General features: G+C 45.7%; 1 non-coding gene across 1 annotated transcript; it reads left to right on the top strand.

Annotated features, from left to right (window-relative positions):
* The first annotated feature begins 215 nt into the window (after positions 1-215).
* On the top strand, positions 216-379 carry LOC143979929 (U1 spliceosomal RNA). Its single transcript, XR_013274140.1, has one exon. It is a non-coding gene; the product is annotated as a U1 spliceosomal RNA (small nuclear RNA).
* Positions 380-13,560: the final 13,181 nt, after the last annotated feature.

The raw sequence follows: 13,560 nt of genomic DNA, 5'->3' as shown, positions 1-13,560 counted from the left end.
ACAGTCCGGCGGGAAGTCAGCCGGATAGTCCGCTACGTGTGTACACGGCATAAGAAGCTAACACATTATTAAATTCAAGCTACTGTAATCAACTCTATAGTTACCCACATTTGAAGCTGAGAAGTAATTATGCTTAGGAGAGCCAGAGCAGACCTTGATAATCCTTTACACTGGTTATTAAAGAGGAAGTAAAAGCACTTAAAAAAAATGCAACCATACTTACCTGGCAGGGGAGACACCATGATCACGAAGGTGGTTCTCCCAGGGCGAGGCTCGGCCATTGCACTCCGGCTGTGCTGACCCCTGCGATTTCCTCAAATGCAGGAAACTCGACTGCATGATTTGTGGTAGTGGGGGACTGCGTTCGCGCTTTCCCCTGTAAAAAAAAAAAAAAATGCAACCTGCAAGGCAAAGGCATAATGAGCTAATATGCATAACATACTAGCTCATTATGAATAACTTACCTAAGAACGAAGCCGCCGAAGTGGTCCTCCGTCTTCATGTCCGCCGCTGCCATGTATCCCAGAGTGACTTCCGGGTCTCGCTGCTCCGGCCATGTGATTCGCCGGAGCTGCGATGACGTCACTCCCGCACATGCGCATGGGAGCCAACACAAGCGGCATATTGCTGTAATCTGCGGCCTGCCCAGTGCGCATGCGCCATAGACAGTGGTGGCTGTCTTTTTGTAAATATCTCCTAAACCGTATAGGTTTAGGAGATATTTCTTGGACCTACAGGTAAGCCTTAATCTAGGCTTACCTGTAGGTCAAAGTGGTTTGTAAGGGTTTACAACCACTTTAAGGGCCTGATTTACAATATGGCATAGCCACACAGTTTTACCTCTTACGGATCGGTTCACATCTTTGCAGTTTGCTTTTGATCTGTTTCTGCAGTGCTTTTGCAGTGCATTTAACATTTTTACATGTTTTTTTTTTAGCCCATCTTGTTGTTGGGTGGATCAGCCACTACCCCCTTAATGACCAGGCCAATTTTTGCAATACGGCACTGTGTTACTTTAAGGCATTTTTCACACTGGGGCGGTGGGTGTGCCAGTGGTAAAACGCCATTATTTTTAGCGGTGCTTCACCGTCAATTTTGCGTCACTATTCGGCCACTAGTGGGGCTGTTTTACCCCCTGCTAGTGCCCGAGAAAGTGTAAAAACCACTACAAAGCACTGCAAAGCAGCGCTATTCTGGCAGTATAGCCGCACTGCCCCATTGATTTCAATGGGCAGGAGAGGTGAAGGAGTGGTATATACACCGTTCCTTCACCGCTTCAAAAATGCTGCTAGCAGGACTTTTCTTAGCGTCCTGCCAGCGCACCACTCCAGTGTGAAAGCCCTTGGGGCTTTCATATTGAAAACACAGCAGAGGCTCTTTCAGGGCACTTAATAATAAAATGATAATAATAATAAAAATAAATAGACTGTAGTGCATTTCTGCAAAAAGCATTAAAACCGCATAGGTGTGAACTGAGCCTATAGCCGGGTACACACTACAGTTTCAGACAGCTCCAGTCAGGAGCCGCTGTACTAACCTTATAAGGTTAGTCCAGCGATCTTCCCCACTGAGCTGTTGTGTTCTGATAGGGGGACCCTCCTACCCGAATACTCTGATCAGCACTCAATGGCTCAAAGTCGATAGCTGCTGGTTTTACAGCCAGCTTCTATCAGACACACAGATGTAGGACAGTATTTTTTGAACCGGCAAATGTCTCCCGACATTCTGCTCGTGTGTACCCAGATTTAGTGGAGACACAGTTTTCTCCAATAAGCTTACACACTGTCAAAATATTATAAGCCAGGTTAGGATTGCTAAAATTAGAAAATTATTTGTATAAAAGAAATATATGGTAGTGCTGCTGAGGCACTGTTGGGGGGATTTACTAAAACATGGGGACTTCCGGTTCCGGCGCCACATGAACAGGCTGTGAGTGGACGTAGCTCCCGCCGAACCCCTCTACATCGCTGCCTCCAGTTCTGCTACAACTCCGGGGTTGCTCCCCAAAAGTCCGCCTCACCCACGGGAGACTCATGGACCGCTTCGTGGAGCGGTCTTATGCCCGGGCTGTCTCCTCTTCGCCAGCCTCGGCAGAAGACGCGGCCCTCAGCGCGGCCAAGATGGCGACCACGCTTCCAGCGGACCAGGTCGGGCCCTTGCTCCCAGCAGAACTGCAGGGAAATCACCAACCGGTGGGCATAGCCCAAGAAGTTGTGGCCCTTCTAGGCCCTACTTTAACCGCCACAGTGGATGCAGCCGTACACAAAGGGCTGGAGCAGCTCCATATAGAGCTACAAGTACAAGCGCAGCGCATCACCCAGACGGAAGATCGGATCTCTTATCTGGAAGATGATACTACGGCGCAATCGGCGACGCTCGCCCGCCTCACGGCGGAGACGAGAGACCTGTGGGAAAAGATCGATGACCTCGAGAATCGCTCCAGAAGGAACAATCTACGAATCATTGGTCTTCCGGAAACGGTCACCGCGAATCACCTCGCTGACATTTGTGCTAAAATCATACCGGAACAATTGGGTCTCCGCATACCCTGTACGATCGAACGTGCTCATCGCATCGGCCAATATGAGGATACCCGCACTAAGCCTAGGCATGTCATTGTGAGGTATCTCAATTATGCTGACAAGGCAGCGATTTTGCAAACATTTCGGCGCAATCGTACCTTAACCGTTGATGGAGCTAAACTTCTGCTCTTTGCCGACTATTCAGTTGAGGTCATGAAACGCAGGAAGGCGTTCGCTCCGGTATGTACTACGCTGCACCAACAACAAGTAAAGTTCTCCTTAGCCTACCCTGCTATTCTACGAATGGAAGCGCCTTCGGGAGAACGCCTATCTTTCACGTCACCGGACGAAGCAGCGAGATACTTGGCCCAAGCCACCACGGAAATGGACCATACGGATGCTTCGGTCGGCTCTCCGTCCCGACCTGAACCTGGCGATCGCAGACCGCGCTCCAGCCCTAGCAAGCCGCCGTATAAGCGCACCCGACTCACTCAGCTTTCGCATCGTGAAGGAAATCGCGGCCGCTGAAATCGGACGTTTTGGATATGAAGACGACCGCGCTACTGTTCATCACACTGACGATGGAATTGGCCTGAAGAGTACACGTTTGTTTGTTTTTTCTCTCTCTCATGTGCCCACACTTCTACAATCTACGTTATGTTAACAGTTCTTTAGTGTTATGGTTCTGGACTCTTGCTGGCTTACGGCGGATATGCAGTGGTCGCTCAACCTAAGTTCTGTTTCTAATCCTCTACTCTCCGTATCACTGCGGTGGTAACCTGCTTTTGACTGCTGACCTACGGTGTATACGACAAGGTTATGTACTTTTAACCCTCCACTCTGATCCCATATGGCACTGCTATATACTATGTATCTACAACGGTTGTCCGTTCGGAAGCGGGCTCTTTTAGCGCCCTCGGCCTGGGCCATTCCCACTGCAACATCTATGCTGTCCCCCACGTGAGGAGCTATACTCGGCTCTTAATCCCTCCTGGACAATACTTAAGAGTGAGGGGGAGGCGGGAGGGTCGGTATCCACGTACGGTCGGATGTGGAAAAAAGAGAAGTACATGATAGATGGTTTAGATACTTTATGGGTATTACTTTGTGCTGTACTCACTACAGGTTATGTTCTACGTTACATGTGGTTTTTTACTTCGTGTTTTTATGAATGTTATATGCCTTTCAGCCTAGCAACGACACGATCTTTGAGTGCTCCCCTATTTGGCGGATCGAGCTTATGGGGGAGATTTCCCCGCTACCTCTTAGAGCTGACATCTGAATTATTACTACTATGGCTTCGTCAGTCGAGGGGAGTCACTTGAAGATCGTGTCGTGGAATGTTAAGGGGCTTCGCTCCCCATGTAAACGCTTGATGATCCTTAGACATTTGAAACGATTACGAGCGGATGTGGCTCTATTGCAAGAGACACACCTCTCGAGCGAAGATATGCAACGCCTCCGTAGATTGTGGGTGGGAGAGGTTTTTGGGTCTCCATCTGATGGCCGTAAGGCCAGGGTAGTGATTCTGATACACAAAAAGCTAACCTATACAGTTAAGAACGTACAAGTGGATCAGTTAGGTCGCATGGTCACCATATCACTTAAATTATCCCTTTCGGATATAGCTATTACTAATGTCTATGCCCCCAACTCACCTGACTCTGCCTTTTTTCGTGATTTGACTACCTGGACGACGATGGTGCCAGAAGCTTTGCACGTTCTGTGAGGGGATTTTAACGCGGTGATGTCCCCCACCCTTGACCGTTCGAACAGATCCGCCAGCATAGGGTCGACTCGGGACAGACCTTTCACCACATCAACGCTCTTAGCCAGAACGGTAGACCAATTACAACTACTAGACCCGTGGAGGATAGCTCATCCGACGGGTAGCGACTTTACGTTTTATTCACCTCCTCACGACTCGTTTTCTCGCATAGATTACTTTTTTGTCACCCAAGCGCTTTTTCCATTGACCCGGGATCCTGAAATCTACGACCCGAGGATTTCGGACCACAGCCCAATAGCCCTTAATTTGCTAGACACTCGCGCGGGAGCCCTGCCGCCTCTGTGGCGATTCCCCTCGTACTTAGCGGACAACGAAGATTTTCGTTCGGTTCTAGAGCTAGCATGGTCGGAATATGTCTCTGACAATAGGGAATACATTTCCAAGCCAAATTTGTTCTGGGAGGCTGGCAAAGCCTTCTTAAGGGGTAAAATCATTTCATATGTCACTCAATTTAAACGTAACGCCAAGCGCCAATATATGGCGGCGAGCGAGAAATTGCGGTGTGCTCACGAACGTTTGGTTTCTAATCGTTCGCAGGCCAATATTAAATTATGGACGAAGGCCAAGGGGGAGTTTGATCTCTGGGCACAGCAGCAGGAATCGGCCAAAACGTCGTACTCCACTCTATATTTTCACAAATTCGGTAACAAGGCAGGTAAGCTACTTGCCAGGATGTGCGCCGGCACTAGAAAACCTACGCGTATTATGTCTATGAAAGATGATGAGGGGGTGCTACACACGTCCTCAGATGAAATTAACAAAATCCTTACGGATTATTACACTCGATTGTACTCGACGGATTCGGTGGATCCGGAGGGAGCAGCGACCCTCCTACGTCAATTACAAATACCTGAACTCACCACTGAAGCTCTGGATGCTCTCAATGCTCCCGTTACGATTGAGGACATTCAGATCACAATTAAATCTTTGGCATCGTCTAAAGCGCCGGGTCCGGACGGCCTCACTGCTGAATTCTATAAAATGACCAAGGACTTTGTCCCGGCCACGTTGCAAGCCGTCTTTAAGTCAATGTGGGAGGGCGGTCCATACCTACCTACGGGAACTCAGGCATATATACGACTTATCGGCAAAAAAGATAGAGATCCTACTCTACCAGGGTCATACCGACCGATTTCGTTGATTAACGTAGACGTGAAAATTTTGTCTAAAATTGTCGCCACTCGTCTTGCGTCTCTACTCCCTTCCCTTCTACACCCAGCTCAATCGGGGTTCGTTAAAGGTCGCTCGGCAACGTTAAACATCTGTAAGGTCCTGACGGTTCTAGAGTACGCCAAATCCCACCCAGACAAAGATGTGGCTATTATGTCGCTAGACGCCGAAAAGGCCTTCGACAACATTAGTCTGTCTTGGCTCTTTCAAGTATTGGAAAAGCTGGCGTTCTCCGGTCCGATCCTGCAATTTTTACGTCGTATGTACGAATCCCCGACGGGTGACCCCTGACTTTATATCGGCCTCCATCCCCTTGTCGAAGGGGACAAGACAGGGTTGTCCCCTGTCTCCTTTATTGTTCAACTTAGCCGTTGAGCCGTTGTCGAGATTGATTAATTCGCCTAACGGGATTAGTGGAATCAAGTTAGGGGACCACACGCTTCGTTCGGCCTTTTTTGCGGACGATATTTTGTTGTTCTCTACGGATCCGTCGGGAGACTTTAGACGCCTTGCAGACTTATTCCACAAGTTCCGGTCATACTCTGGACTGCGCATTAATTTTGACAAAAGCGAAATCCTATCCCTTCGACCTAACCTGGCCACTGCTTGGACCTCTAGCTCCCCCTTGGCCGTAGCAAAACACTATATCACTTACCTCGGGATACGCATTGGCAGGACACCCTCAACTATTTATTCCCTTAATTTCCCCCCGGTGATATCGAAGATTGTACACGAACTAGAGGCTTGGACGGCTCTTCCTCTCTCGCTCTTCGGGAGATGTCATCTTTTTAAAATGGTTTCATTTGCCCGCTTACTGTACCCAATGCAAACCGTCCCTCTCTTAGTTAAACATTCGGATATTAGATTAATTCACTCAGCTTTAACGAAATTTTTATGGGCCGGGAAGAAACCGAGGATTGCTTTGAATAAACTATGCCTCCCGAAGATGGAGGGAGGAGCGAGCCTACCCAATATCCGATTTTACAATCTAGCATGTCTGCTTCGCCAGGGCCTAGATTGGCTTTCAGGAAATTCTAGGTACTCCAATAACTCATTAGAAGCTGCGGTGGTCTCGCCGTTTGCCCTATCGGCTATCCTTCATTCAAATCCAAACAAATTACCCACTCATTTCCGATCTAATCTATTGATTAGAGATACAGTGATAGCGTGGCGGGAGTCGCGCAAATTGATAGGGCTACCGTCCGATATTTCCCGATATTTGCCAATCCAATCAAACCCCATGTTCCCTCCTTCCACAATGCATAGTGTATTTACTTACTGGGCATCTAAAGGTCTCACTAAGGTGTATGATGTTTATTCGAATGTCTCTGGCAAGCCCAAGCCGTTCTCGCTGCTAGCCAGAGAATTCTCCTTGCCGTTAACTCATTCCTTCCACTACCACCAGCTCCTTAGTTACCTGGGTGACAGGCATAGACATATAACGAATCAGTTCCAGAAATCCTTCATAGATACGATCATACACAATGGTGACTATTCTATCTCTACTATTTATACCTCCCTTATTGAATACCACTCTGCCAAATACCGCTTGCAACCTTTCCGGAAATGGGCGGACATTTTTGAGGATGTGGATCTTCCCGGAAAATTGCTAGAGGGTTATGTTAAGACTAGAAAGATTACAGTTTCCGAAACATGGAGAGAAACCCAATTCAAGATTCTTCATAGGGCGTATTACCCCTTCCGTATCAACCGAACTGACCCTAGCCAGGAATGTTGTCCATGGTGCTCAAAACTGCGTCCTACGCTTCTCCATCGTTTATGGGAATGCCCACACGTTGTGACCTTTTGGAACTTGGTGCTACAATTTATTCATGCTGTGACAAATCGGGACCTGCCCAGGGACCGACTTCTATGTCTCTTCGGATATACCACATTGGCTGAACTCCACCTCTCAGATAGCTATACAGCTGTACCCCAATGGGCGCATTTATGTCTACTGGTTGCACGGAGAACTATCCTGACACAATGGATCAAACCCTCACCACCCTCAATACAGGCTGTGAAAAAAGCCCTGGAAGCTCTGTTCTACCTAGAACGATTAGATACTATTCTGCTAAATTTCAAATCAACCTCACGTTTCTTTTCAAGATGGCGCACATTTATGGAACATGTCTTTGCAAAAGAGGATATACACAGGATTATGCAGCCATTCAGATACACAGAATGGTATCTAAAGAGGGATATTACTAATTCTCTGGGACCGCTAAAAATACCCAGGGAAGCACTTGGGGAGGAGCCCCCCAGTCTTGATCTACAGCGTACTGACTCTTAGCTTAAGTTCTATGCTGACTCTGTATTGCTCTACCATGTATTTTTCTCTTTGCTAGGTTGTGTTATCGATCCCATAGACTCTGAGGTACACATATAGGCTTTTTAGGCATATGGCTGTTGAGTACGAACCATGTATCGTTATTCAGTGTTTCTTGTATATTTACTGTTTCTGTTTCTTGACTGCTTGTCATTTACAGTAAAAAGCAATAAAAATTTTATTAAAAAAAAAAAAAAACATGGGGCGTGCAAAATCTGGTGAAGTTCTGCACAGAAACTAATCAGCTTCCATGTTTTATTGTCAAAGCTTAACTGAACAAACTGAAGTTAAAACCTGACTGGCTACCATGCACAGCTCATTGTTGCCAACCCCTCAAAATGAAATTTCTTCACAGTGCACCCACAATTTACAAAAAGCGCAATTTTTTTACGGGCAAAAATCATGAAATCTACTGACAGAGCCACATTTTTTTACTGACCTTTCAAAATAGTGCATAAAATGGCAGTTTTAAGTGCATAACAGTTTAAATATTAATATTTAAACTATAAACATATACTGTAGCTAGTGCTATTAGCAATGTGTTTAACCACTTAAGGACTGGAAGAATTTGCCCCCTTAAAGTGGTTGTAAACCCTTACAAACCACTTTGACCTACAGGTAAGCCTAGATTAAGGCTTACCTGTAGGTCCAAGCAATATCTCCTAAACCTATATGGTTTAGGAGATATTTGCCCGAAAACGGGCACCGCTGTCTACGGCGCATGCGCCGCAGACAGTGGTGCGCAGGCGCACTGAGCGTGGCATTTCCAAGAATGGAGCTGCTGCGCGTGTTGACTCCCGTGCGCATGCGCGGGAGTGACGTCATCGCGGCTTCGCCGAATAATAGCGGCGGGGCTGCTAGACCCCACCAACAAGATGGATGCGGTGGACTACAGGGGACAGCGGCGACTTCGCTGGCTCCTGTGTCAGGTAAGTGACACATAATGGGCTACTATGCGATGCATAGTAGTCCATTATGCTTTGCCTTTGCAGGGAATGAAAGAGGAAGTAAACTCATCAGGGTTTACTTCCTCTTTAAAGACTAGGCCATTTTTTGCGATACCGCACTGCGTCACTTTAACTGACAATTGCACGGTTGTACGACATTGTATCCAAACAAAATTAATGTCCATTTTTTTCCCACAAATATAGCTTTCTTTTGGTCATATTTGATCACCTCTTCGGTTATTTTTTTTGCGCTATAAACAAAAAAAAGAACAATTTTGAAAAAAAAAACGATTTTTTACTTTTTGCTATAATAAATATCCCCCAAAAAATGTAAAAAACTAATTTCTTCATCAGTTTAGGCCATGTATTCTACTACATATTTTTGGTAAACTACAATTGCAATAAGTATGTATATTGATTGGTTTGCGCAAAAGTTATAGCCTCTATAAAATGGGTGATATTTTTATGGAATTTTTATTATTTTTTTATATTAGTAATGGCAGTGATCAGCAATTTTTAGCAGGTCTGCGACATTGCGGCAGACAGATCGGACACTTTTTACACTTTTTTGGGACCACTGACACTTATACAGTGACCACCGACCAGTGCTACAAAAAATGCACTGATTACTGTGTAAATGTCACTGGCAGGGAAGGAATTAACACTAGGGGGCAATTAGGGGGTTAAATGTGTTCCCTGGGAGGTGTTTCTAACTGTGGTGGGCTGGGACTGTCTAGAGGAGGAGAAAGATCTTTGTTCCTAATCACTAGGAACAGCAGATCTGTCTCTCCTCCCCTGTCAGTACAGGGATCTGTTTACATTGACAGATCCCCATTTTGGCTCTCTGTGGAGTGATCGTGGGTGGCCGGCAGATATTGCGGCCGCCTGCCACGTGCATCAGCTCTAGCTTTGTGCCAGAGGCTCCAATAGCTCTTAAAGCGGCCGACGTACAATGAAGATGGTTCGTGCAGCCATGCCAACCTGCCACAGTACAGTTGTGGCATCTGGTCAGCAAGTTGTTAAGTTATAATAAAATTCAAAAACCACAATTCTCCATTTTCATGAAGGTCAGGGTAATATAACCCAGCAGTTGTGTCATGTGCATCCAGCTGCAATTTCAGTCCCATAGACAATTAGCCACCAACACAGAAATTGAGGTTAAATTTCAGGTAGCCACCAGGATCAATAAATCAGAGGTCCCCTCAATTTCTGTTCTGGATTTAGTGGAATTGTAAACAGGACAGTGAATTGGAGGGTGAATCTCCCCAGCTGGAGCACAGAGACTTCATCAAAAACTGACATAGCACTTACCAAAGAGACTGTAAGAGCCGGTTCACACAGCGGGCGATGCGAGGCGACACGACTCGCCTCGCCTCGCTCTCGCAAGTCGCCCCCGTTCTGTACAATGGAACCGTTCTGAGAGTCGCTCCGACTCAGAAAAAAGGTTCCTGTACTACTTTTGGGCGACCTCGGGGCGACTTGCATTGACTTCTATACAGAAGTCATTTGCAAGTCGCCGCTGAGGCCGCGGCAGGTCGCGGCGAGGCAAGTCGGAGTCGCCTCGCCTCGCCTGCAGTGTGAACCGGCCCTTACGCTAATGCATTCTTCAAATAACAATTTGTTTATTGATCTAGCAACAGTTTCCACCCCATGTGAAGGTCTCCCCTCACCACCTGTTCCAGTGAAAACTGCTGCAACAGACCACCTTCTGCAGAGAGAATACACTAAGATAAGGAGGGGAGTAGGAGTTACTGATCCAAGGGGGGACCTTTATATCAATGCACCTCCTTACCTTACTGTATTTACTCCCCCCCTTACATCAGCGACCCCCCTCTCCCCGCACACACACACAGACTGGCCTGGCAGCACTGTCACTGACCTGCTCTCAGGTGCCCCATGCAGGGCTCAGACAGATGATCTTCTCCAGGCTCCAGTTTCATCTTATATTCTACTGTCCACAGTCCACACACATCTGACCCCTCCTGTGACCCCTGTCCTGGTGGTGCTACTGCTCTTGATGCCTCTCCAGGCTCCTCCTTAGAGACTGCAGACATGATATAATAGATGGTTATAGACTGTGGACATGATACAAGAGATGGTTAGAGGCTGTAGACATGATACCATAGATATTTAGATAATGTGAACAGGATACAGGAGATGGTTAGAGGCTGCAGACATGGTACAGGTACAGACATGGTATAGGAGATGATTAGAGGCTGTGGGCATGGTACAGGAGATGGTTAGAGGTTGCGGGCATGATACAGTTAAAATCTCACCACTGCCTGTGTCTGGCTGCCATGCCGTGCCGTCTCTCATCAGCAGCATGTACAGTAGTTCCTCTTGTCTGGACTGTCACTGTCTCTGACAGACAGTCCCCTCCCTTTAAGAGTAGATTCATACCAAATATTCCTGGGACTGAGTTGGGTGGCTATTCAAGTACAGTCTCACTGCATGTCAATGCAAAATGCCTGGTCTTCCATGTGCCCGGTTCACACTGTGGCGTTGCAGTGTTGTACTGGTGATGACAATGAAAAAAGTATTGCGTGTGGTACTTTTTTTTAGCACAGCGCCATGTGGGGTAATCTGCCACCTTGCAACATGTGATAGCCAACTGAACTTAATGAAATGTCTGTGTGACATTTCAATAGAGTTCATTTAAAAAAACAATGTGATGAGCTGAGATTGGCGTGTCAGCACTGTGGTGATCCTACTGGACCACACCACACACACCAGCTGGTGCGTTGACAGTGGATGGTGTGAATAAGCCATAAAGGAGTATTTCAGTTTCAACTAAAAAAAATAATACAACAGTGTGAAAACTACCAAGTGTGTTTTGTTTGTGTGGTTAAGCACACAATGATGTCATAAGAGTTCCAGTCTGTTTATTGGTTTTATCTTTTTTTTTTTTTTTAATTACTAACTGAAACAAGCTGACTAACTTTTTGTTGGAGGTTGACAGCTCAACTGATCATCGGTCAGGTGTCTTACCTGGAAAAATAAAAGCAGGAGAAACCTTAAAGTGTCACTAAACCCACATAATTGAAAATGACCTATAAATGGTGTATTACATGCTGTCCAGACTCACTCAGTCACTATGAGATTTGTTTTCTGTATTCTGCAAAAAATCTGGTTGACCCTGCTACTCTCTAGCTCCACCTTCTGTTTATGTCCCCAATTAAGCTAGGGATTTTGCAGCTGATGAAGCAAATTTGCACATGCTCAGTTTTCAGTAACTTTCTATGCTGAGCATTTCCTCCCTATCTCATCTGAGCAGCCCATGTGACTATAGAGTCACACATGTAGGCGTATTGTATACAGACTGATAAATGACAGCCCACACCCTCCCACCTCCTCCATGCCAACTAACCAGCTAAACACAATGAGAGTGGGATAGTATATGTAGATTAATGGAGGCTTCATCTCCCTGTTATTCTAAGACACAGACTGGAACTGACAAAAATCCACCAACACCATGTTATTTTCAAAAAATAATGAAGATTTGATTTCAAATATATATTTGTATCACACTTTAAAATAGTTTATTGATATTATTATTATATTATACTCCTTATCCCAAAGGCTGTTTTTTTTTTTTGTTCTTAACCTTTTGTCAGTAGCAGAGGACTAGATGCTCCTTCTGCTCATTTTTCCCTGCAGACAGGCTGAGAAAGATCTGGATCATGTGACAGCTGTATCTTGATTAGGAAAAAGGTACTTAGATTTATGTATTTTTTTATTAAAATAATTACAGCGCCATCATCCATATACAGAAACAGAAAGGACAATTGGGGTTATTTACGAAAGGCAACTCCACTTTGCACTGAAAGTGCACTTGGAAGTGCAGTTGCTCTAAATCTAAGGGGTAGATCTGAAATAAGGGGAAGCTCTGCTGATCTTATCATCCAATCATGTGCAAGCTAAAATGCTTTTTTTTTTATTTTGCTTGCATGTCCCCTTCGGATCTACAGCGACTTTACTTCCAAGCGCACTTGCAGTGCAAAGTGGATTTTCCTTTAGTAAATAACCCCCTATGTAAATTAAACAATTGTGTGTTTAATATCACTTTAAGTTTAAACTGCTCTCACATGATAGACATATGGATGGGAGGATAATACAGGCAGGCTGCATTCTGAAAAATCCCATGATGTCAGTCATATGATTACGCAACACCTGTTTTAATTGTAGCATGAGATTAGGGGAAAGAAAGCAGAACCATCATAGTTCCATAGCTGTACGTTCCTACAGGACAGTAAAGGAAAGGGCTATTTCTTAATGTAGTGAGTTCTGTGAAATTATGGTTTACGTGGGATATGCACATCAGTGATATATATTGAGTTCTGTTCTATTGTATAGGCAAAGTATTTGGAATAGTAATTCATCCAAGCTTCTTCAGGGCAGCCATTTCTGAAAACAAGGGTGACCCTGGGTGTTCATTTTGGATCATTAGGTAGATTTCTCATTAGCTGTCATGTGAGCAATTTGGTTCAATTTATGTGCTGTAATACATTTTGCCTGCTACACAGTCAGACTGATTTACTAAAGGCAAATAAGCAGTTCACTTTGCAAGGTACGTTGCACCTTGAAGTGAATTTTTCCCAGATCTAGTTAACCCCCCTGATGGTATTCCCGAGTCTGGCTCGGGGTGGAATTTTTATACCAAAAGCGGTAACCCCGAGCCTGACTTGGGACTGCAGCGCTGGATCCAGGAGGAGGTTTACTTACCTTCTCCTTCGGATCCAGCGTTGTCTCCCCGCTGTATGAGCGAGCCGTGTCTTGCTCGATCTATCACGGAGCCGATCTCCG

This window comes from Lithobates pipiens, unplaced genomic scaffold (assembly GCF_037356315.1).
Source record: "Lithobates pipiens isolate NorthernLeopardFrog02 unplaced genomic scaffold, aLitPip1_a1.2 Scaffold_13, whole genome shotgun sequence".
Classification (NCBI taxonomy): domain Eukaryota; kingdom Metazoa; phylum Chordata; class Amphibia; order Anura; family Ranidae; genus Lithobates; species Lithobates pipiens.
Note: the sequence above shows the minus strand (reverse complement) of the source record. Positions and strands in the feature narration are given on the sequence as shown.